This window comes from Dryobates pubescens, chromosome 13 (genome assembly GCF_014839835.1).
Source record: "Dryobates pubescens isolate bDryPub1 chromosome 13, bDryPub1.pri, whole genome shotgun sequence".
Taxonomy (NCBI): Eukaryota; Metazoa; Chordata; class Aves; order Piciformes; family Picidae; genus Dryobates; species Dryobates pubescens.
The window spans coordinates 16,458,905-16,482,222 of NC_071624.1; the positions used below are offsets into that span (position 1 = coordinate 16,458,905).

Below are 23,318 nucleotides of genomic sequence, written 5' to 3' on the forward strand. Positions count from 1 at the left end.
TTGTTGATAGTGATACACACAAATCACTGAACAGTCAGAGTGCAACTAGTGCTCGTGGTTCACCACTATGCAAGAAGGGAAGGGGCATGTATTTTTCTCTTCTCCAAATCCTTCCTACTTCTTCACTTAAGATGAGAAAACTAGAAACTTCTCTTCTGCAATGCTCAAGTTTCCCTCCCCCTTCCATTTTGTGCATCTTCTGCCAATAATATTGTTGAAAAATAAATTCTTGTGGACAGGAAATACCCTGCACAAAGGATATCCAGCTTTATGATACTTAAATTATTGTGCATTCCTCCTTACCCTTCCCTGTGCAGGGCAGTTGCCAGCATGTGGGCGGGTGTGTGACGCTTTGGGGCGGCCAGGAAGGGCCCTGCACACACACACACACACACCCCCCAACACTGTGGTGACTGCAGCTCACACCTTCAGATAACCCAGCTCCTTCAGATTTCATTATGATTTCCCCTTCCTCCATACCCCAAGCCCAGCTGTTGAATTGTAGTCAAAAGAGACGAGACGCCATGCAGCTTTCCAAGCAATGCTGGCTATCAACAGCACGTCCTCCCCAGCCTCTCCTGATAAGGTGCTTTAAATTGCACCCACAACCCTCATCTTAATGGCCTAATCTGATGTAGGTGGCTTGGCCTTTCAAGCGATCCCTTCGTTTAATTTCCTCAACAACTGCACTCCACAAAAGCAAACATCCTGTCCCATTTCCACAGCCAGATCCCGGTTGCAGCAGGCAGCTGCCAGCAGTATGGGCAGGAGGGGAGCGGGGACAAGGAGCACAGCTCCCAGCCCACGCACCAGGGATCTCCACCACCCAGCCTTGTTATGGATCCAGTTCCTTCAACTGGAACGGACCAAAAGTTATGGTAACAGACATGTAGTTGTAAAGAAAAGGCTGACAGTTCTTCAAGCAGCTGGCAGAGTGGCAGTGCTGCAGCCTCTAGTGCCCATCCCATCCCTACACTGGGTTCCCTATGCAACCAACCAGGAGCCAGACAAACACGCTTAATGTGGCTTTTGAGGGCAACAGTGACTGTACAGAAACTGTAATCGTGGAATGGTTCGGGTTGGAAGTGACCTTAAAGATCAGTTCAGTCCATTTCTTCTGCCATAGCAGGGACACTTTGCAGTCGACAAGGTTGCTCAAAGTCCCAGCCAGTCTGGCCTTGAACACTTCCAGGGCCAGGCCATCCACAATCTCTCCAGGCAAACTGTTCCAGTGCTTCACCACCCTCTCATTGAAGAGCTTCTTCCTTCTATCTAATCTAAACTTACCCATTCAGTTTCAGAAATCTTAAGATTTTGATGAACTCACCTAATTTACCCCATACAGATACTGGAAGATAGTCACATCACGACCTACTACACAACTCTTCCTTGCCTGACCATCTTCAAGCTTCAAACAACATTTGAGTTGACAATTCATATCCAACATTTTCTCAGCAGCCAGTAGATTACATTTCTTAACCAAAAGCAGAGAAATCCTGGGGGAAAAAACATAAATAAAAATCACTCCTATCAAAATTAGGATTCCATCCCTTTAAGGCATTGTGACACTTCAGGAGCTTGCTGTCTCTTCCTATGGGAAGGACAGTCAAGACCCAAAGCTAAATGGAGAGAATCAACCGAGGTAAAAGCAAGGCTGCCATCTCTGGAATGAGGGCAGCTGTTCAATGAAAGGAAGAAAGCTTTTCAAGAAAGAAAAATAGAAATTCTGACAGCACAAAACTGCTGCCATGAAGCTTGGACCTTTTTAAAAGGCACTTCTCTAAAGGTTTTTAAGTGTCATTAACTATTCTTCTGATAAACAGACATCTAAATCTAGCCTCAGTAATAAACAGTACTTCACATCCTTGCTAGTCTCCATTTAAATACGTCTTTTCTTTATGAGAACACCAAGTCACTGTGGTTTTACTGGAGACAACAGAGAGCTAGCATTTCACGTGTTGAATAGAAAATTACACCAGGCACCATTTTTAGTATCCCATACATGATCATGCTTTTCAGAGTGTTTTAATACAGCCCTAACCAAAGGATATCCACATTCCAATCAATTTTATTTACAAAAATCTGACAAGCTTATGGCTACAAAACAATCACAAGGTAAGGTCCCCATGCACTGAGCCTTGTGTCTCAACAGCACAGGTGTATTAATGCACCCTTCCAGCTGATTCAATGCAATGAACCACTGCGACCCCCAGGCCTGTTGCCTGCTAGGTATCACACCACCACCCTTAACACAGACTCACAGGTAAGTATATTAAGGGGGGGTTTATTACTACAGCTCAAATACAAGCAGCTACATAGGATCAAAGAGAGAAATCAGCACTTTCACAAGAGAAATCTCCTGCATCTCCTCTTGTGGTACAGCATCCCTGAAGGTATTTACTTGACTATGGCCACAGACCCAGTGTTTGTAAGTATGCCCTTTGAGAAACAGCTCTACAGAAACATGCATCCTGTCCAAACACCAGATGCTTGGACATGCTGAGGCTTCAGCCAGCACTGCAAAAGTAAAATTGTAGTGCTTTTTCCTCATTTCTGTTGGCTTCACCTTGTTAGCTGGCACAGGTTAGACCCTACTTGGTGCCTCACATCAGAAACTGATGTTCAAATCAAAATCCAAACAATGCTCACAAATCACAGCAGGCACTCAATGCCTGAGGGAAACTTGCTTTTTGAAATACTACACTCCAATATTTTATAGCCACAGCAATATTTCTCTGATGTTCAAAGTACTCCAAATCAAAATTGACTTAAATCAGCAAGAGAGAGCACCACAACTCCTACACACCTCATGACAGCTCCCAGATGAAGCCTACTGGTTTCCAGGTGTCACACCACTGGATCCATGATACCTTTGGGTCTCCACTCCTTCGAGATCACCCTGCTGTCCCTCCACCAATCCTCCAAACTCACTGAAGCGGTGGGTCTGAACATTTCAAATCAGAGGTCAAGTTATTTGTGAGGGTGAGTACCTACATTAGACACTGCCAACAAGCTTTGACTAGACTGCAGGAGCGAGGAAGAGAATTTGGAGAGCACAGAGTCTGTTCTGACACATCTGCCCAGGAGGCACGGAGGGAAGAGAGCCAGCAATGTAAGCAGAGAAGTCTTTGTCCTTAGGTGACACCAAGGCAATCTACATGTGCCAAAAGTGTTGTGCAATTAGTATGTTCTTAATTTTGTACCCTTAGAGAAGTCTAATCAACCAAAAAAAAAAAATACAAGTAGTGCAAAATCAAGCAACCCAAGTAGCTAATTAGTTAAAAGAGCTCAAATAGAAGTAAAATGAAGTGTCTAATTATATACCATCAGTTCAAGCATGCAACACAATGCAGTCCTATAAAAAAAATTGTGCCACTTCCTAATTTAATCTAAATAATCCAACTAAATACCACTGTTGGGTAATACTGAAGAGAAAAAAAAAACCTACAAGCAAAGAAACTAACACAATGGTTAAAATCATTCTGGCGAGGTTCAGGGAGATCTTTTCAATCCACTGAAGTTAACTGTCAAACTTCCACATGATTCAAGGCTTCCTCCAAGGCACTTTTTTTTGCAATAAAATTAAAGACAGGGCATAAAATAAATTAATGAATGAGGGGTTTGAGCATTCCTGCAATATTCAGATATAAATTGTATCCTTTCCTGCATCCTCAGCTTGAGAAGCATCTCAGTCTCCAAAATCGTTATGCCAACAGGGAACCTGCTGTAGCCAGGTATTCACTCACCAGGGGAAAACCTCTTCACAAGCCCAGGACTGCATTTCATTGCCCTCAGAAGATTCTCCAATGCTATCAACTGACATTAGCAATCATGAATCTGAACGTGAGCCACTGAAGCTTGTCAGATTCCTGACTGGTATTTTAACAGCTTAAAAACAGTTTTAGGGACAAAGATCTTGAAAACAATGAAGCTATGCTGATGTGCATCAAAGAAAAGGCTACCTATGTGCTTGTCAAATCATAGAATCACAGATCATTAGAGGTTGGAAGGGACCTCCAAGATCATCAAGTCTAACTCCTCCTGCCAAAGCAGGATCACTAAGAGTAGCCCACACAGGAAAGCATCCAGGCAGGTTTTGAAAAGCAATAGAGAAGTAGACTCCACAACCTCCCTGTTGTGAGCCAGTTCCAGTGCTCCATCACCGTCACTGTGAAGTTTCTCCTCATGTGGAGGTGAAATCTTCTGTGTTCAAGTTTGTACCTGTTGTTCCTGGTCTTACTACTGCACACCACTGAAAAGAGATTGGCCCCCCTCCACCTGACACCCACCCCTCAGATATTTATAGACATGGATCAGATCCCCTCTCAGTCTTCTCAAGACTAAACAGCCCCAGGTCTCTCAGTCCCTCTACAAAGGGAAGATACTCAAGTCCCCTAATCATCCTTGTGGCTCTCCCACTTTCACCCTCACCTGATTAATCCACCACAGAAAATGAGCATCTGTAGGAAGATGAAGGAAAGGGAAAAGGTAATAGAGCAGTTCAGAGGATACAAAGCCCTTTCATTTATCCAAATTCAGTTTCATAGAACCTAAGTGCCAAACATAATGGACGCTGCCCATGTCCATTTCTGACAAGCTGGGTTTCTTTGCTTCCTAATTATAAGCTACCATGCATGTGCTTTAGGAGGTGGGTTGGACTAGATCTCCAGAGGTCTCTTCCAACCCCTACCATTCTACGATCAGTACTTCAGTAACAAAACCCTGGCATCCAAAGTCCTTCTGTGTGTCCTGGAAATAGCAGAGGAACATTTTGCAGAGAAATGTTGTTACAGCCTTTGCAAATATTGTGGAAATAGGTTTTTCCTTGTAAAATCAAACATTGGTCAAGAAAAACAAGGTATTTTCAGTACAAGAGACCAAACATACTGAAGTGTGAGTAAAGTCCTTGAGTAGGAAAGCATACATTTAACTGAATCAGATGGGATCATGGCTCTTTTTCACTGGGAGCAAAACAGATTCAACACTGCAGTATTTGCCAAGATATTATCCACAGTAAAGGAGGGGAGGGGAAGAAAAGGGGAAAAAAAGGACTTTTTTGAAGTGCTTTGACTTAAGCACAGTTATCAACAATTCAGCAAGCTTTTTCTGGGAGACTTCAAATAAACCATTTTTAAAACTAATCAAGGAACTTTATGCTGCACTTAACATGCAAGCTCCCAGCAAGCCACATTAGCAGTCCTCTAAAAAGCAGAATTAACCAAAAAGATGCTTGGAATTCTTTCTGCATTACACAGACCTTCCCGTGCCACGTCCGGCATCCCAGCTCTCTCTCATGCCTACATTAATATCATTCACCCACTCTTCAGCAAGACAAAGCCTACTGCTGAAACTGAGTCTCTGATGATGCAAGTGAGGAACAGCAGTGAGTGTAAATTTAGCCATAGTGTAGATGAATCCATATAAACTCAGCCAAAGTCAATCAAATTAAGCCTATTGCTTTAAGGGCAGCTTCTCCCCATGTGTATACATATACATACAGACACATGCGTAGTGAAACATGACCCAACAGCTACATTCTTGAGTGCAAAAACCAAACAGACTTCATTAAGCATTGCTCCATATCTCAGCATGCTTCTTTCTGGAGGCATCCTCCCAGCTGAGATTTCAAACCAGGACACGACTAAAAGGAGATGTTGGTGATCTAATAGCTCTTTACACTGCCTGGAATCCAACACACAGAGCTACCTCTGATAGAGATACTTCACCTCTCTGCTATTTGTTCACACTTTGGTATTTTAGCATTAGAGTGGTGCTGGTGCTTCAAAGCTCGCTATCCCTTCCCCCATAAGGGCAGAAGTCAAAGACCCGTGGACAAGCACTTCAAGTCAAACACACCCTAGGCTATTTCAGGCTTTAACATAAGCAGATTACAACTCAGCTGCATTCTGTCTCAACTTTGTTTATCTCTTAGCAATGCTGCCCTAATTATCCCTGACAAAAGACAGACTTTAATTAACAAGCAAATGACCAACCTTTATCTATAAACTCTTTCTTCCCATACCAGTTCTGCCTTTAAGTAGCTATTAAATACCAAATTTTAGCAGGGAGTAATTAGGGGATGTTCTTACCAGGCAGAGTTAATGTGGGATTCAAACAACACAGGAGAGATGCAGGTCGGGGGTGCTGCCAGGGACGCCCTGCCCAAGGGAGAAGCCGCGATGCACCTCTGCTTGTGGGAAAGCCTTTCTGCAGATCCGGGCTATTTGTGCTCTTGCAGCACACACTGTTCCAGGCAGGCTGGGTGGCTGCTATTCAGTGCAACACGCTTTGCAATGAGTAAATATAAAGACAGACACAATCTCCGCCTCGAGCCGTTCAGAAGGAAAAAGGAAGATCCTTCCTGACACCCCTTCCTACAGAGCACGTGAAAGCTCATCTCCTCGAGTAGGAGGAATGAAGAGCAGAGACAGGTTTCAAAGAGGGAGGAAACTAAGGTGTTGGGACAGGTAGTCAAAATGAACACTGAAGGAAAACAAGTAATTCAAATCAAAAGCAGGCAGTTGAGCGGTTCTATTAACTGACACATCACTTGCTAAGGTGTTCTGCAGGAACTCTGAAAGGGCTGCCCCACCTGTGCACAGCAGTGTTGAGGAGACCAGGAGAACACTTTTGCACTTACCTTCACTAAACCCTTCAAGTGGGGAGGTGGTGTTTAAGGAATGAGACTGATGGGCATGGAGAATGCTCACCAATGCTCCAATTTCAAACAGCATGAGAAAGGAAAGACTAAAGTCAAATAAAACACACCACTTGTCCATTTAGCCATGTACCTCACCAGAAAGGTCCTCATCCACTGGGGGAAGGTGTTGCCATGGCTGGGGAGGTGGCATGGGACCAGGAAGCCACTGGGCAAACGAGCTGCCCCACAGCACACCATGCCCTGCTCAGATACACAGCCAGCAGGGAAGGAGGGAATCACACCCCATCATCAGCTCAGCCTGAAAGCCACAGCTTGGTTGTTTGAGAACAGATTCAGGAAAGGCTGAAGAAAGCACTACACCAGGCCAGCACCCATAGAACCACACTGGACCTCCTACCACTGCCTCTCTGCCTCTGCCAGGATAGCATTTGCCCAGCAGCACAGCAAGTCAGATCTAAGGCTGCCTTCCAGATCAACCCAAGGTCTAACTCACCAAGCCAAAACAAGAGAAGCAATAGCAATAAAGGGAGCTGGAGGCAGGACTGACCTTTCAGTAGCAGCACTCACTTAGAGCTGTGTAATCAGGGCACGAACTTGCCGTTTGATGTACATCTGTAGTATTTTATTGATCAATACACACACGGAGCTGGGTTGCAGCACCTCCTTTTTTAATATCGTGATGTTTAACTACTTGACCGAGGTGATCCGCCAAGTTCTGTAGGACAAACACTTGTGAAACCATTTCCTTCCCCCTCTGCCTACAACGTATTTAGAGAATTATTTGATTTATACCACAAAGGGAATTCAAACACATCTCAAGAGCAAACAAAACTTCCCTACACCACATACACACAACCTATATAAGATATGTGGGAAAAAAAAAACCCTCAGTGTTTTCCTATCCTCTTGGCTCCTGCAGGCTCAACAGCCAACAGCTGGAAGTTTCATCTTCTCAGAACCAGTCAGGATCATCCCATGAGAGCTTTTGAATCACCACAACAATCAAAGATCATTAGAGGGAGCTTAATTTGAGTTAGTACATGTAGTTTAAGTTTCAAACAATGAATGGTAAGTTCCCAAAACTGATGAGAATTGAGAAGAAAAACCAACTTGAAAGAAAGTTAACGTGTACTACAAAGGCAAGCTCATTCGAGTTTTTGATTGTTTTGTTGGGGTCTTCTGTTGGTTGTTTTGGGGTGTTTTTTTTCAAGTCAGACAACTATGGAAGAGAAATTATGATTCCCTCATTTGAAAGAGGGGAAACTTTGGCTAAAAACCTATCCTGATTTCATGGTAAAATGGAAACACTCTAAAGATAACACCATATAAAAAGGGGTAAAGGAGAGAAAGAAGAACTGAGAGTGATGAAAGTGAACTAGAACCACAGAAAACTGGTAAGTGAAACCAAGACTTAAGTTAAAATAAGTTGAGTAAAATAATCATGACTTGCAGGAAAGCAGAAAACGAGATGCTTTTGAAAGTAAATTTGGAAGGACTGAAATCTAACCGTGGTGTGACCCCACTGCAAACCAGAAGTGAAAATAAGGCAAGAAAAAAAAGCATCTAGTAAATTCTCACACTCTATTTGCAGAGGCAAAACATGCATCATACAGACTGATGAATTACCCCCATGGCAAATTCAGCCCCAAAATCTTGTAGTTAAGTTTTGAATCAAGCCTTTAAGGAAACACCTGACCTACTGCCAGAAACGGGAGTCACCGGCATGGAAGGATGGAGGGGAGACCACGCTGATTCAGCACCAGTAGCTGAGAGGGAAGCAAGATGACCTGTGCAACTAGATCCCATTAGTAAGGCACAGCTCATAGATAAAACAAAAGTCAATGTAGGATTCCAGTGATAAGGAATTAAAAGATATGGAGGGACTGAAAAAAACGCAGCATTTTTGTTTTATATGAAACAGGTTCTGTCAAACAAATCCAAGTGCACTCTCCGACGAGTTTACACCTTTGGTTGGAGAGATAGCTGTGTTAGCATGTGTATATTCTTTAGCCAGTGTTTGACTTAGTACCATGCAACACTGATAAAAAGAGTTAGCACTGCACAATCAGAATGAAATCTCTTGAACCTATTAAGAGCTGGCCAGCTAACTGACCGCAGTTTAATCTGGGAGCTGATAACGCTGTTTGTGAACCAGCCCTGTTAAGGCTGCAGACGTACCCAACTGCTTGATGCATGGCACACCAGCAGGACTTACCAGCATTCTGCAAGATTTATTTCTATGGTCCCAGGGCCAACAAGGATCAGACATGGAAGAACAATAAGAAGCAGTGAGCAGAAGCAGGAGCCAGGCAAAGTAGAGTTGGGCACAACATTAAAAAGCAAAAATCCAAAGATTAGCTACTGGAGTAGACGGGATCAGCCAGAGAAAGTGAACAGTATTTCCTCCTCTTATGGAAATATGACTTTCTGTGCTCACCAGAAATCAAAGTTAGAAGCAGGCCAGGATAACTTCATCTATTCTAAAAAGGAACTCTAACCCTACTAAGTTAAGTGAATGCTGTACTGCTTACCGACAATTTTATTAGCTTGCAGAACCGAGCTGGCATCTGTAAGAAAACCAATTTTGTTCCCCTCTCCCACAACAAGTCAGCTTTTTGCAAGCATTTCCTACAGATACAATATAATATACTAAAGAGAAGGCAAACAGTTATTGCCCTCTTGCCACATTAAGCTGCCAGCATTCCTCCTCTGGGAGAGACTTTCAGAGGTACTCAAACCACACACAGGCACTGCCAGGAGGCTTGTCAAGTCTCACACTGTGGGGGGGAAACCCCCAGACACACACAGACCACTAGCAGGATTTCTGGTCCAGCCTGAACTGGAGCAAGCCCCAACAAACAAGTATCTCCAGTTATTTCACCTCTGTGTCTTGTTTTCTCAGCTGTAAAATGGGGATAATGAAATGCCTCACCTCTGTCAGGTGCTCTGGTATCTCTAAGAGCAAAGAATCATCACATTGGTTATTCACCAACGATTATTTAATTATTTCCTACTAAAACTGAGAGCCTCTAATGGTAATGAAAATTATCAGTTCACAGGATCTGTCCACATTAACAACTACTACTCCACACTGCACATTTTTTCATATGGACCTCCCTAAATTAGGAAATGCTTAACAGTTTGTGGGGCTGAAGCTGAACCACACTACCCAGCTACTCACATACAGTCTCCGTTCAATAAAACACCACAGCTCACTGCTGCTGCCTGCACTCCTGGCCCTGCCAACCTGCCCACAGGTTCCCTGCCCAGCCCAGGGATAGTCCTTCTGCACCACCTTCCCCAGTCCCAGCCAGGTCCTGCTCTCCTACCAGCACTTTCACCCCTTGAAGTGGAGTTACTTCCTATTGCCCACATTAACTCTTCCCTTGCCATGCTGGGCTGAAATCCCATCAGAACAATAAAATCAGCTCTGAGGTAGTTTGCACCAACTCGACCACAACTGAGCAAGTGACCACAATGCTGGATGTCATTCCCAGGCATTTCATTAACTCCTCAGCCAGAGACTTTTTTAAATTAAAATCCCCCAACTTCTAACTGCACTGGTTTATTGTGAGTTTTAATTAGTGACAGGACTTCAGATAGTGCACACCCACTGCCCTGAAAGGGGGGTGAGGGGAATACGTGTGTGTGCTTGTGAAGCCATTGTTCCTCCCTGTCAATACAGCCCAGCCTCCCACCCATCCCAGCTCTCAGCTGCCCAGTCACATAACTTTAAAAGTCAACAGCTGCGTGTTTTATAACCCTGGAGAACTCACAAGGCAGTCTTTACGTTGCTGGCAAGGAGCCTTGGCCAAAGCCTGAGGACACCCCTGGGACCATTTCTGTCCCACCACTCTGCTTCACCTTTCTCCTTCAACCAGCTGCTAAAGGAAGGCAAAGTCCATGCCTCCAAGGCGGGCAGACAGCTGTTTTGTAAGCTGTTAAATGGCAGAGGCAGGCATACTGAATTGGGCAGTGGCTGGGATCCAGGATCTGCAACCATCTGGGAGTTTGCTTGGCTTTTGTTTCAGGTCTCCAGCACTGATGGATGGAAACAAGCTCCCACTTCTTCTGCATTAACATAAAAGACAATTAAAACATGTTTTTCCCCCTCTAGTAACTCAGAAATGAAAGGACATCACACAAGCTTAAATATATTATCAACAGTGTCTCAGTTAAGTAAAACCTGACTCTGGAACAAAACAAAACCTCAATCACAGAAAACAGCTTTGTCAACAAGTTACTGTGACTCCTTGTAAGAAGAAAACACTCAGATGAAAGACTCTAGAAGGACTCACTGCATCCTCCTCTCTCCAAGAAACATTAACTACTGCCTGACAAAACCCTCTCTGCTGAGAAAAAGAACACCAGAGGCCACTATTAAAGCAACTTCAGTGTAGCTATCAAGCAATTAGCTAGATAATACCTTCCATACATGCTGATTTTTCCTTTTCCAGAGCACTGGTGCAAGCACAGCTAGCAATTTGCTGTTTGTACAGCCACTTCTCAAGTTGCAGGTGACCCAGTTTAGATCTTCCTTTCCATATCACTGAAAATACTTCCACTTGGACATTGCACATCTGTTCACTAATTTATTCCACTTTTTTTTTTTTTTGGTAAGCTTTTGCATTGCATTTCAGGAACAACTTCCATCTTGCATCAGCATGTATAAATTCAGACATTTTGAATTCAAATATTTAAACTCCCATTTCTGAAACCAGGATCTTGTTACTTTTTTTCCCTCCCCTGCCTCCTAAGCCAAAGCATAAACAAAGTTTATCTTGTATCCTGACTTTGCTTTGAAGCTTGTGATTATCCTGAAGTTCACACACTCCTTCCTAGAGATCATCATTAGCAAATTTTGGATACAAACCTCTGGGCTTCACTCTGATAAGTGCTCCATCGCTTTCATAAAGTGGTTTTGGAAAGCACCTTTACTGTTCGACCTGATGTTCAAAGCTCTCTGAAAGCTGCCTATCTCCTTTCCTGAAGCTATGCCATATTTTATTCTGCAAATAAAAGTAAGCATCATTACCAGGAAACAGGAGTGAAATTCCACTGTGATCGCAGCCTTATCAGGTTCAGCACCATACAGCTCTGCACAAACAGAGCTTTAAGTGCAAGCAGAATTGAAAGGAAAAAAAGGAGGAGGCAGGGGGGGAAAGAAGTATTTTCACAAAGGATCAGGTTTGTAAATTTTGCTGTTGCAACAAATACCTCAGGTATTTTCATCACACAACATTCCAAGGCAGAAGGTGCTTTTCTGTTCTGCCACTTCCTTGTGCTCAGTATGCCACTGGAATACATGAAATCACTACAGCCACATATTCTTTCACAGGCTTGCATAACACTCTGTATGTTAAAATTACTTAGTTCTTTCTGCTTGCCATAAGATGTCTCCTGTTTGGATAGCTGGACTGGTTTGGGACTAAGCTGTTTGATCACATTCTGACCAAGTTCTTATTTATTGACAGCTCGCATCCATGCGTTCATCTGCTGGCGCTGCCTTTTGGCTTCACCAGTCCTGAACGCTTCCACAGTGTTTACATCTCTGATGGATTTAGAGATAGTAAAGTTCATTGCAGCTTTTTCTTTTTCCTGTTAAAATATTTCTCTGTCTCATCTGACAAGAAAGGCTTTCTACACTCCCAGTCCTGCTTGTAACCTTCTCCCACAACCCTACCACTTCACATTTAGCCGTCTTCCAGTAACGCCGGTGATCAGAATGCATACATTTCCCAGAAGTCCTGGAAGGGTGTCTCAGGTGTTCTAGAGAGTCAGAACACTGATACCTCATTAAGCTACTTTTTGTATCATTCATTCATTAATTGAAAATAACTACCCTGAGGAGGAAAGTTGACAGATCCCATTGGCCATCTCCACGTACTTTCTAATGTGACTACAACCTCTCCTCTCACCATTTGAGCCTGGGCCAGGCACTGGGCCAAAGCTTTGCATTTCCTCCCCCGAAGTGAAAGGACAGATCTCCTACTGCCACGTCGCCAGTTCACAGCCATAAAGGAACACCTCAGCCCTACCCAGCCCACAGCTTTGCAGCTGCAGTAAACCCACGTCACTGCTTCTAACAAGGATGTATCAAATTTGCCCCTAGGTGGGATTATCACTGTTCAAGCAAACTCAATCACGTAAAACAGCATATTATTGTATTTGCTTATATTTCACTTGGAGAACAGTGCAGAACATGAAGAGATGGTAGGGTCACAAATCACATGCTTGTTCTACTTGCAAACTATTCCCTTCATTATTTTCTTCATTGTCCTCACATTATCTAGATTTTCTGCCTCCCAATTCTCCCATTTCAGAAGATACTACAACCATTTATCCACTCACCTTTGCCCCTTCACACTAACTCAACAATGGAGGATGCATTGAAATTAATTGGACTCAATGATCTCAAAGGACTTTCCCAAACTAAACATTTCTGATTCCATAAAAGTCTAGAAAAATCTAAAAACAGAACAAAAAGGAGCAGATAAATAAAGTTTTATTATGACAGACAAGGAAGGACCACAGAGACAATACTGCAATAGCCTGGAAGGTGTGAGAAACTGAAAAACTTTTCACAGCAGCTTTTCAGAGCATAATATCATCCTGTTTAACTGCAAGATCAAGAAATGCCAAAAGGAAGGGAAAGCATTTTATATCCACAAATATTGCCTTTACAGTAACATAGCAGCTCTCACACAGCCACTGAAGCGACCTATTCAGATGCATAAAAATCCAAGTGTAGCCATCTCCTACGTTAAACAGATTGTGGTTACACAAGTATCTGAATGACTTGACTCTTATGTTTCATCCAGAAGCCAGAAGTGGCTGCTGTGGAAGAGATCAGAGACCCTTTTCGTTGCACTCAGTAGGATTGCCTAATTTCCACCCCATCACCATTTCCTGCCCACTGAATGAGGCAGCTGGAACATCTGGACAAGCACGTCCAGCCCTGTTAACCATCAGGGGAAAGGGTAACAGATAAAACACCACACACATGACAGTTTGTGGGGAGAAGACATTTAAATTAGGTAACAAGACTATTCCCCTCCGTTTCAGATATCCTAGCAGTTGTGGGTGTACAGCAGTGCGTGCTGTCCTGAAAAAGGGGCTTCAAATGAGCTACAAGAAGTTTGCCCTGTGTCCCTAATCGCAACCACAGAGGATGTTTATCTTTTGTGCAGTCACTAAAAGCACCAGTGAACTTAATAAGCAATAATAAAGGTCTGTTAGAGCAGCATATGGAGTTGCAAAAATAAATATGTGCAGAGCAGAAGCAAACAAGCAAATTTTTGCCACCAGCTGACACACAAGACAAAGATGAAGGCTGACTGTACTGGACGTAAGTGTGAGCAATATTAACAACTCAGATCTCTTGGTCCAACTTTGCCCCAAGATCTGTGGAACTTTCACTTGGTTGAAAACCTCAGAATGTGACTTCTTTTCCTCTTTAGCCACAAGATTTCTTGCATATCAGTTAGCTATCAATAATGTAGCCCACGTGTTCCAAACCCAGCCCTGTAAGTGTGTGGTTCTAGACCTTCTTGAAGCAAAGCTGGATAACAGAATAGCAAAAACCTCAATGAGCCCTAAGCTGCTAACTTGTAATGGCACTTCACCTTTCCAGCATGGCAGGAACAGCTGACTGCTGCACAGTACTCTGCCAAAGTCATGCAACGAGACATTGCCTATGTCTCTTGTGAAATCCACAGAGTATTATTGCTGAGTTCTGAACATAAGGCACTATTACCTCAACAACATGTGAAGTTAACCAGGATGTGTACTATAAAGTCACTTTGGTTTGGTCCCTTAAGCTTTCTGATTGTTTGTTGGGTTTCTGTTGTTTTGAGGTTCTGCTGAATTATAATGCAGTTTAGTTTTACAACAAATCAACCCAGAGGACAACATACAAATAGAAAGTTATGGAATGAGGAGCTACAAGTGTGAGCTGTACACCTGCTTGAGTGCAAGTGAAACACAGAAGCAGCAGAAAATTACACTTCACTTTTGCTTATCCTGAAAGTTTGCCTGAGAACAGGAGAGGATCTACAACAACCTTAATCACCAACTTCTGATTAGTGAGAAATGGTTGTGTCAAACAAGCTAGACTTATGAAAGTATCACCATATTCATTGAATTGCTATGAAATTAATCCTTTATCCTCAAACATCTGGTACAAAATAGGCTTGAACTTTTCAGAGCAGAGGTGAACACCTGCAGGGTCATGGTGCACAGAGCAAGCAGCAGATCACACTTTCAGCTATCAAGTAATTTTGCACTGATCCAGAGTCCTTCAATGTTGTCAGACTCCAGTTTATACAGGGGATTACTTGTGACATTAATGCCATTTGCTCTCCTCCTCCAAACCACATTTAAGAGGAGACAATGTACATGCATGCTCAGATAGCAACACAAACATAATGAAAGCACCATCCTCTAACAGACTGACAGCTTTGTCTGAAAGCTTTGATTCATTTGGAATTTAAAGATTTTTTCCTTTTTTGCTAACCCTTTCTCTTGCCCATAAACACTACCAATATTCCTGCAGCTCAGCCTGTTTCAGGGCTAGTCTCCAAGCCTAAGCTCTCCATAGATCATTCCCAGGGCTGCAAGCCCCTTGCAGCCTAACTCCTTCCAACATTGCCATCTCTGTCCTTCTTATACATGATGGCCAAACATGAGGGCACCTCACTACATTTCTGATTTCTCATTCCTTCCCCATCTCTCTTCATCCATGAACACCCTTACCAAACAAGTTAGAAAACTTTTGAACTATTCCTCAAAACCAGCTTTTGAAGATACCCATGGATTTTTAATCCATGAAAGGCTGAGAGGTACCATCAACAATGACTCAACCAGTGCCCTGTGGTCCTACCAGATCAGACCACTTGGATTCTTCTTAAGTATTCAGGGACTATGTACCACAGCCTTCCTGTGTCATTTGTACCCACGTTAGAGGAAGGACAATCACTTTGGCTGAAATGCTGGGCACACCCCCACTACACATGTGGATAGACACGTTCCTCCCATATACCAGCCTGATGTCCACATGCCTGCATTTTTAGTCATGCAAAGGCCACACAGCACACCCATTGCATGAACAAGAAGCAAAAGGAAAGAGGAGAGAAGGGAATGCAGTGCGCCACAAACACAGATTTGCAGCCCCTCCCTTGTCCACATCTGAAGCATTCAAGAAAAGCCAGCAGAGCAAACGTTGTGCCAAATAAAGTACTGTGTATCTAGTTGCTCAGCTCCCCAGACACACAGATTGTCAGATGGTGTTGGCTCCTCAGTAGGGATACTCCTTCTTCAACACCAAATGCTGCATCCCCAGGCTCCGGTCTGGGATGCAGAGAGTAGAAGTTACCTTGCTGCACGGCTGAGGATGGCCTTCAACAACCACACAACCAACAGAAGAACATAAATCATACAGAGATTTTAAAATAGAGAAAATCCTTAGTATCAGAAACAATGGGCAGCTAATGAATAAGCATGCTAGAGAAAGGATGGGCAAGTGGGACACTGAGGAAAGCATAAGTCATAGGAATAGGAAAACTCCTAAAAGCAGAAGCCAATTCTGCAGGAATCCAGCACAAGACACAGTTGTTTTCTATCGCTTGCTTTCCTTTGAGATGCCACATCTTCTCATGCTTTCCAGCACTATAAAATAAAGGCTTGTAGCTCTTGCCTCCCCCCAAGGCAGGATTTGAAAACAAATTTCCTAGTCAACCTGCCAAAGCAGAAGATTTGACAGCAGCTGAGCATCCCTCCACCCTGCTCAGATGATAGAGTGGAAAATAGCCCTCAAAAAAAGTGCCGTCATCCTTCAGTCAGGGCGACTAAATAGGAACAAACTTCTCACCCTAAAAGATACACCTTCCAAGGTAGCCACAGTTAAAGGCAGCATTGTATACTAGAAGAACAGCACCAACACATTTGAGCTAAAAACAGTTTATTGTCTACCTCTTTTTTATTATTAAGTGCATTTAAAATGAAAAATATTTAGTGGAATTAGACTATAAAATCATTTCCTCGGAGCTATAGAGTATCTCACAGAAGAGCAAGGTATCAATGCCTGTTAAGTATAGTGAGTTTAGAACTGGAATAAACAAGGTCAACATTTTAACTGTTCAAACCAACCAAACACATAACTGAAAGCGAAACACCAACCATGTAACCACCCTTCTGCTACAAGAACAGAAGACCACACACGAAGGCATTCCAGCTAGGTCTCAAACTTGCATCCAGTCGAAACCAAACTAGAAGAATCAGGTACATGTTATACTCCAAGCTGCCTTATCTTGTCACAAAAGCAGGAATTTTCCCTACTTTCCACTGCAATCTAAGCCATTATTCCTGGTACTAAAACATCAAATGAAAGGCAAAATACTAAGTCACACTGCACAGCAACACACTTCATGAAGTCAAGCCCAAGCTGTGTTTTTGCTTCTCAGCCTCACCATCTCTATCAGTACCTACAGGCAAAAGCCACTATTCAGGCACTACACACCCCTAATAATCCCCAACCTCTGCAATTCCAACTGTGTCACATGTGCTCTGTTAATTTATTGTAGTAAAGTGATGCTGCTGTTTGCCACACGTTTGCCAGCACCAAGACACCAAAAGCAATTCCTTCTCTTCTGTGAGCTGACATTCCGTGAGTCGGCAAGAAATACAGGCTGGCCAGAAGGAAACCTACTCAATGCTCTCATTATCCACAAATGCCATCATCCTGCTTTTCTCCTGCTGCATTATTCCACATCAATAAATAAACAGCGAGCCAAGAGCACTGCATAACACTTAACAACGCACCTACATCAGCTCACGTGTCAGCAAGCATAGGGTCACTTATGTTATATGAATTGCCACTAAACAGGCATACACTGACACAATAAAGATGACTTATACAGTGGAATAAATTCCAGCAGCAAACTGATATTACCCTGAAGAAAAACACTGAGGTGATCCTGAAACAGTATCAGGACAACTCTCTGCACCCATGCTGTATCTATCTGCTACTGAGGTCCAAAATAATCACACCATCTTACTGCACCACAGCGTTAGGCTTGACTAAAAGATCCTGCAGAAACACTTGGGGCAAAAGATAACTTGGGGATTTAGACTGTAAATGTTAGCATTTTATTAGTGGGTGGGTGAGGAACGGGGAGCAACCATGTAAAATTGACACAGCTGTGTAGAGGGCCAGAGAACCAACTACAAACTAAGCAGAACACATTCGATATTTTGCCAGTTTACATTTCAAGCACTGGGAAATCTGTCCACAGCATCCCAGGGATCTGCGAGGGTGACAAGGGTCATCTGAAATTGTTGCTTATTGAAGTTTTTATTAACAGCCTCTTGAGAGTTGTTCCTTTTTTCTCTTTCCAAACCATTCCATATGAAACATTCCTGAAAGCATGAAGTGTATATTTCAATCCATACGCACAGACACACACACAATCTATTATTAGAGCCCTCTGTAAGGATCTAATAATAGAAATGACCATAATTATGTATGAAGCAATAAGAGACTTGCATATAAAGCATGCTTTAAAGTATGTGCATTGCTGCCACAGAATAGCTATACACTAACTCAGAAAGAAATCAGACAAGCCCATCACTCTCATCTCCAGAGATTCAAGTGTTTGACTTCAGTTACCCTAAATCTAACCCAAAAAACCCCAACCCAAAACACAACAGCAGAAACTCTACTCCTCAATCCATCTTGCTGCTTCACTGAGGAGCTTCTAGAAGATCTAGAAGCTAGTGCCAGAAGATGCAAATGCCACAAACATTAGCTGCAATCTTTGTCCTCTTCAAAGAACAATACAAAATACATGCTTGATTAATTAGGAATTGCTTGTAGCTTCTTATTACAGAAATAAACATTACATACAGCCACAGAGTATCAAAATGGTAGCTTTCAGTATATACAACCATTATAAGCTGTCACCACTAGAAATACAAATAAACAATGTTTCTTATACAGTTGGTGCTGCAGTTGGCTTTTTGTCTGCTATCTGTTAACAAACAACACAATTTACTCGTAAACAAAGAATTCCTTAGATCAAACACTGACAGCGTGTCACTGGAGAAGCTGTATGCTTTAACCTCCAAGCTGCAGGCAACCCAACTAAAAGCACTGTGGAGATCTGCTCCAAGCCACACTACCTGGGACCTCCAGGGAACACTCCCGCTCAGGAACAGCCTTTAATACAGACTTAGCTTTTCTTGTGTACTTGCTTAACAGCACTGTCATCTCTCATCCAGAGCAGAGAACAGATTTAACATCCACCGCAGCATTTCTGAAAGGCAACTAATCTCTCTGATGCTGTTATGAATTCCACAATAAATCACATTTAATGAGTTTGTGCCTTTTGATTTCTTTTCCTTCTCCTGGTTGTCTGTAATCCAACAGAGAGAAGGGGCTTCCCACTTTAATCTTGCACAGAGGTGCTCAGAATAAATTGGTAAAAATACAACCAATCACATTCCAACTGGAAACTCTTTGCAGCTATCTGCTTGCTGACACACCGACATTCCTGCCTGTAGATGGCCTGTTACCGTTGTGTATCCAGCGGCTCCTATTTCCACTGCCTTGTTTGAAGAACTTCCCTCTTCCCACATACCTTCCATCTCCAGGGACAGATCACACAGGGACACTAAACCTTCGCCGTAAACAACATGACTTTTGATATGCCTGTTTCCAAAGGATCCTCCACCACTCAATTCCTATAATTCAGCAGAGCAGAGAGGATCACCTTGGCAAAAGTCCTCTGTGCAACATGTTCGAGAAAAGCTTTGCCTGGCTGGTGTCTTGCACAGCGGAGATTTAGACAGAGGTCTGCTGCCTTCCTTTGCTATTTAATTTGCTGTGCACTAAAGGCTACTGCAAACAAATCGGGACACCCCATTTCCAGGCTTAACACCAACTGCAGAGACATGCTCGGTGGAGAGAGAGGGATCTCCTTCCCACGGCATCCCAAACTGCCAGTCACTCCACCTTCCCTCAGATCTCTCCCTTTGAGAGGAGTGGCAAACTGCACTGAGAAGAAAAGCACTGTGGAGAGTAATTTGTTTTATTCAGCTGTACACAGGCTCTGGGACTTTTATGTAATTAAAGGTATTTTGTAGGAATTAAGATCCTCACACTACAAACATTTATTCATGCTGTCAACTCTGCTTCTGCACTGGCGCTCACCAGACTGACAACCTGTGTTTTTGAGGAAAAAGCCAATTACACTAATTAGAAAGTTCATGAATACAACCACACACACGCAGAAGGTTGCTGCATGACCTGTATAGATTGTTTTGCACAGATTTATGAATTGCAGAAGTTTAACTGCCCTTAACTGCTCCTCTCATCAGAAGACTTAAAGGGATCTATAAAGTGAAAAGAAAAAAACAGATATTCTCTAAGAAAGAGGTCTGAGGCAGAAATCTTTCAGTTCACAAAATATGTTGGGGGGTGGCAGGGGGAAGTTCCAGAATCAACATATTTCAGATGGGAAGTGGCAAGCTTTTCTGAGAGTAAAGATTAAATGGTTGTAGTATGGAGTTACAGCTCCAATCTTCCTGGCTGTAGTAGAGTATCAGCTTATTTTGGATGCTGATTTTCCTCATTTCTTACCTTTGGGCCAACTATAGGCTACCAGTATGAAAAACCCCTCCCACAGCTATCCCAGCAGCAACCTCAAACCCAAACCAGATGAGTCCCAAAGGTTCAAAAATACATATTAGAAAATAAATAAAATAGTAAAACATATCAACTTCCACACATACTCATCTCAGGGCTACCCTAGGAGTATAAACTGGCTACAAGATACTGAACTGGGAAGAACAACACACAATACTCGTGGGGCAGCAGACGTGTCTGTCACAGCAGGGTCTCGACACAACCACAAAGCACAACTGCTTTAAAACTAACGAGAGAGAACCACAAAGTGCTGAAGATTAGGAGAAAGGCATTAACAGACTGCTTCTGTAGGAGACCCGGGATGACCCCGGGAACGCTGCCAATAATTATTTTCTTACTGGTAGCACCGGCAGCATGTTCTCTTACTGCTGAGAAAGATACATGTGTGGAAGGTAGGTGAGACTACTGGTGGACTGGGTGAGAGAAGCAAGATGCCTCTATTCAGGAGGCAGTCCATCACCAGCTCCTGAGGCTTATAGCATCAATGCCTTTATCTGGATTTCCAGCAAGCACACATTGTGTCATCCACGCACAGACCAGCAGCTCCCCATCAGAGCAGAGCGGAGCCCCAGACCAGTAAGGGCACAGAGGCACTGCCAGGTCTGGCAGGCTCCTCTTTTATAACCAAGTTCAGCTGCAAAAAAGGTTGAGAAATAGCATTCTAGACTTCAAAAAATGCATGCAAGTTTGAAATCCCATTGCCTAGCACATTGCTAAGCTCGAGTTAGACTGGTTTGGCACCTTTCAGGAACGCACTAGCTGAGCACTGGGTTCTGCAGGGTAAGCGGTTAGGGGATACAGCAAATGTGGTCAGGGCAGAGGGAACTGGGATACACGGGTTCTGTTCTCACAAATCTAGCACTGAGTTCCCATAAAATAAAGTATAACGAATAATAACAATTAAAGAAAAAAAATCTAAAAACAGCAAACAAGAGCCTTCTGGGGTTTTCCTATGTCAGTTTCCCCCTTTTGTGATGGGGTCACTACCACTTTAAGAAGCCAGGCTAGGACTTTCAGGTACTCACATAAAGAAATGCAAATGAAACACAAAAATCACTAATATGGAGAGAGGCGGGCTTGCTGCCTGCCTTTTATCCTACAAATATAGATGGGATAAATGGTTCATTACATTTAACTCCAAGCCGCACTACCTTAGCCAAAACGTTATTTAAATAGAGCATTTCTAAGAAGCGGGCAAGGGGGAAAGCAGAGGGGAGGGATGCAGATGTGGTCGTAACCTAAGAGAGGTTCAGCTTTTAAAAGACTTTTTCTTTTTTTCAGTCCGTCTCCTGGTAGCATGCCATTTAAAAAAAGGTGTCTGGCAAGCACAATCAAAAGTTTCCAGGGTTTTCCTTCCCAAAGCCGCCTCAGCCAAGAGCCGGGCGGGGAGCACGGAGCCAGGAGAAGTCGCTCGCGCTTTTCTCCAGCTTTTTCTCCAACATGCCCCCTGGATCCAGACATTTTGGGCGGGAGCTGCGGACGAGGAGGAGCCCCAGGTTTTTCACCTGCCTGGCAGCCCCCGGCCAGGCAGTGGAGCCGCTCTCCCCGCCGGGTCCTGGGCACAGCCGAAGGGCGCGGACCTGCCGCCTCCTCCTGCCCCACGGGCACGGCTCCTCTCGGGGTAGGGGGGGGGAGCCAAGGGCAGGGCGGGGGCAGCAGCCGGCCCCTCACACGGACACGGGCGCAGATTTTTTTCCCCCTAGAGCGACACCGGCCGTACCCGCGGCGCGACGCGGGGCAGGGCGGAGGCGATGACAGCAGCCGGGGCGGCAGCCCCTGGGGATTGCCGGGCGGTGCTGGAGGGCCCGTCCCGCCGCCAGCCCCTCGCAGGGCCGCTCTCGCCTGCCTGCACGGCGCCTCCCGCCGCGGAGCTCCCCGCCGAAGGGGTAGAGCTGGTGGGGCCCCGGGGCGCCGCGACAAGGACCAGGCGGGGAGCGGCTGCAGAGGAGGGGCAGCAAGAGAAACTTTCCACCAAGTGCGGCGGCGTCCCGCCGCAGCCCCGTCCCGCCGCCGAACAAAAGAGCCGGGACCGGGAGCGTCGCCTCGGGGCGGCGGACGCGGCTTCCCGGGGTTGCCCGCTGAGCCGAGCTGCGAGGCGAGCCGCCCAGAACCCCCTTCCCCCGCCCCGCCCTTACCTGGCGGAGAGCTGGTGCGGAGCGGCGGGCCGGGCCGGGCCAGGCGCGGCGGTGAGTCCCGGCTAGCTGGAGCGACTGCCAGGAGGGCTCGGCGGGGATTCCGCCATGTCAGTGATGTCGGCACCACATGGGGCCCGCGGACGGCCCACGCTACCGCGCACTCTGGAGTAGAGGCTCCCGCCGAAAACCCGGCTGAAGCGGGCGGTGGCGGCGGCGGGACGCGCCGGTCCTCCTGCCCCCGCCCCGTCGAGCACCAGCTCGCTTCGCTCCGCCCCGGCCCGGCCCCGCTCCGCCGCCTCCGCCCCGTCCCCGGGCGCCGGGCGGGGGGAACCAGGAGGGGCGGGCACGGGGAGCGGAGGAGACTGAGGCGGTGCCCGCTGGTGGCACAGGCAGGGTCCCCCGGTTGGCAGGGGCCCGGCCCGGCCGGCCTTCCCCTCTCCGACCTCCCGTTTATCGTCCTCCCCCAGTTCTTTCCAATTCCTTCATCGTTATTTATTCCCTGAAATCACCCTGGAACGTAAATCGTTCCGAGTTCTGCTGCCCAGTTAGCGGCCCCCTACATCGTGACAGAGGTCGGTGCCAGGTGTCCCCCAAAAGTGCCATTTCTGACTCGGGAAGTCCCTCGCCCACACAGTTTAAGGCCGGAATCTCCGTACGTCTCCATATGGCTCCTAAGCTTTCCTGCGTCTCCTTAAGTATGCACTGCAGATTCCTGCAAAGACGAGACACCAACTTAAAAGAACCCTTGGTCCCATCAGTGTGGTCATTCCTATGTCTTCATCGGCTAGGAGCAAGGAGTTTTAGGTAAGCGTGGCAGAGA

The 23,318-nt window shown here is 44.9% G+C and overlaps 1 protein-coding gene across 1 annotated transcript in view; it reads right to left on the reverse strand.

Annotated features, from left to right (window-relative positions):
- Positions 1-22,702, reverse strand: part of FNDC3B (fibronectin type III domain containing 3B) — a 229,775-nt gene extending 207,073 nt beyond the window's left edge. The window contains exon 1 of the mRNA XM_054166761.1: positions 22,499-22,702. The gene's annotated coding sequence lies outside the window, so the exon portion shown is untranslated. The remainder of the gene's footprint in view (positions 1-22,498) is intronic.
- Between the last annotated feature and the right edge of the window lie 616 nt (positions 22,703-23,318).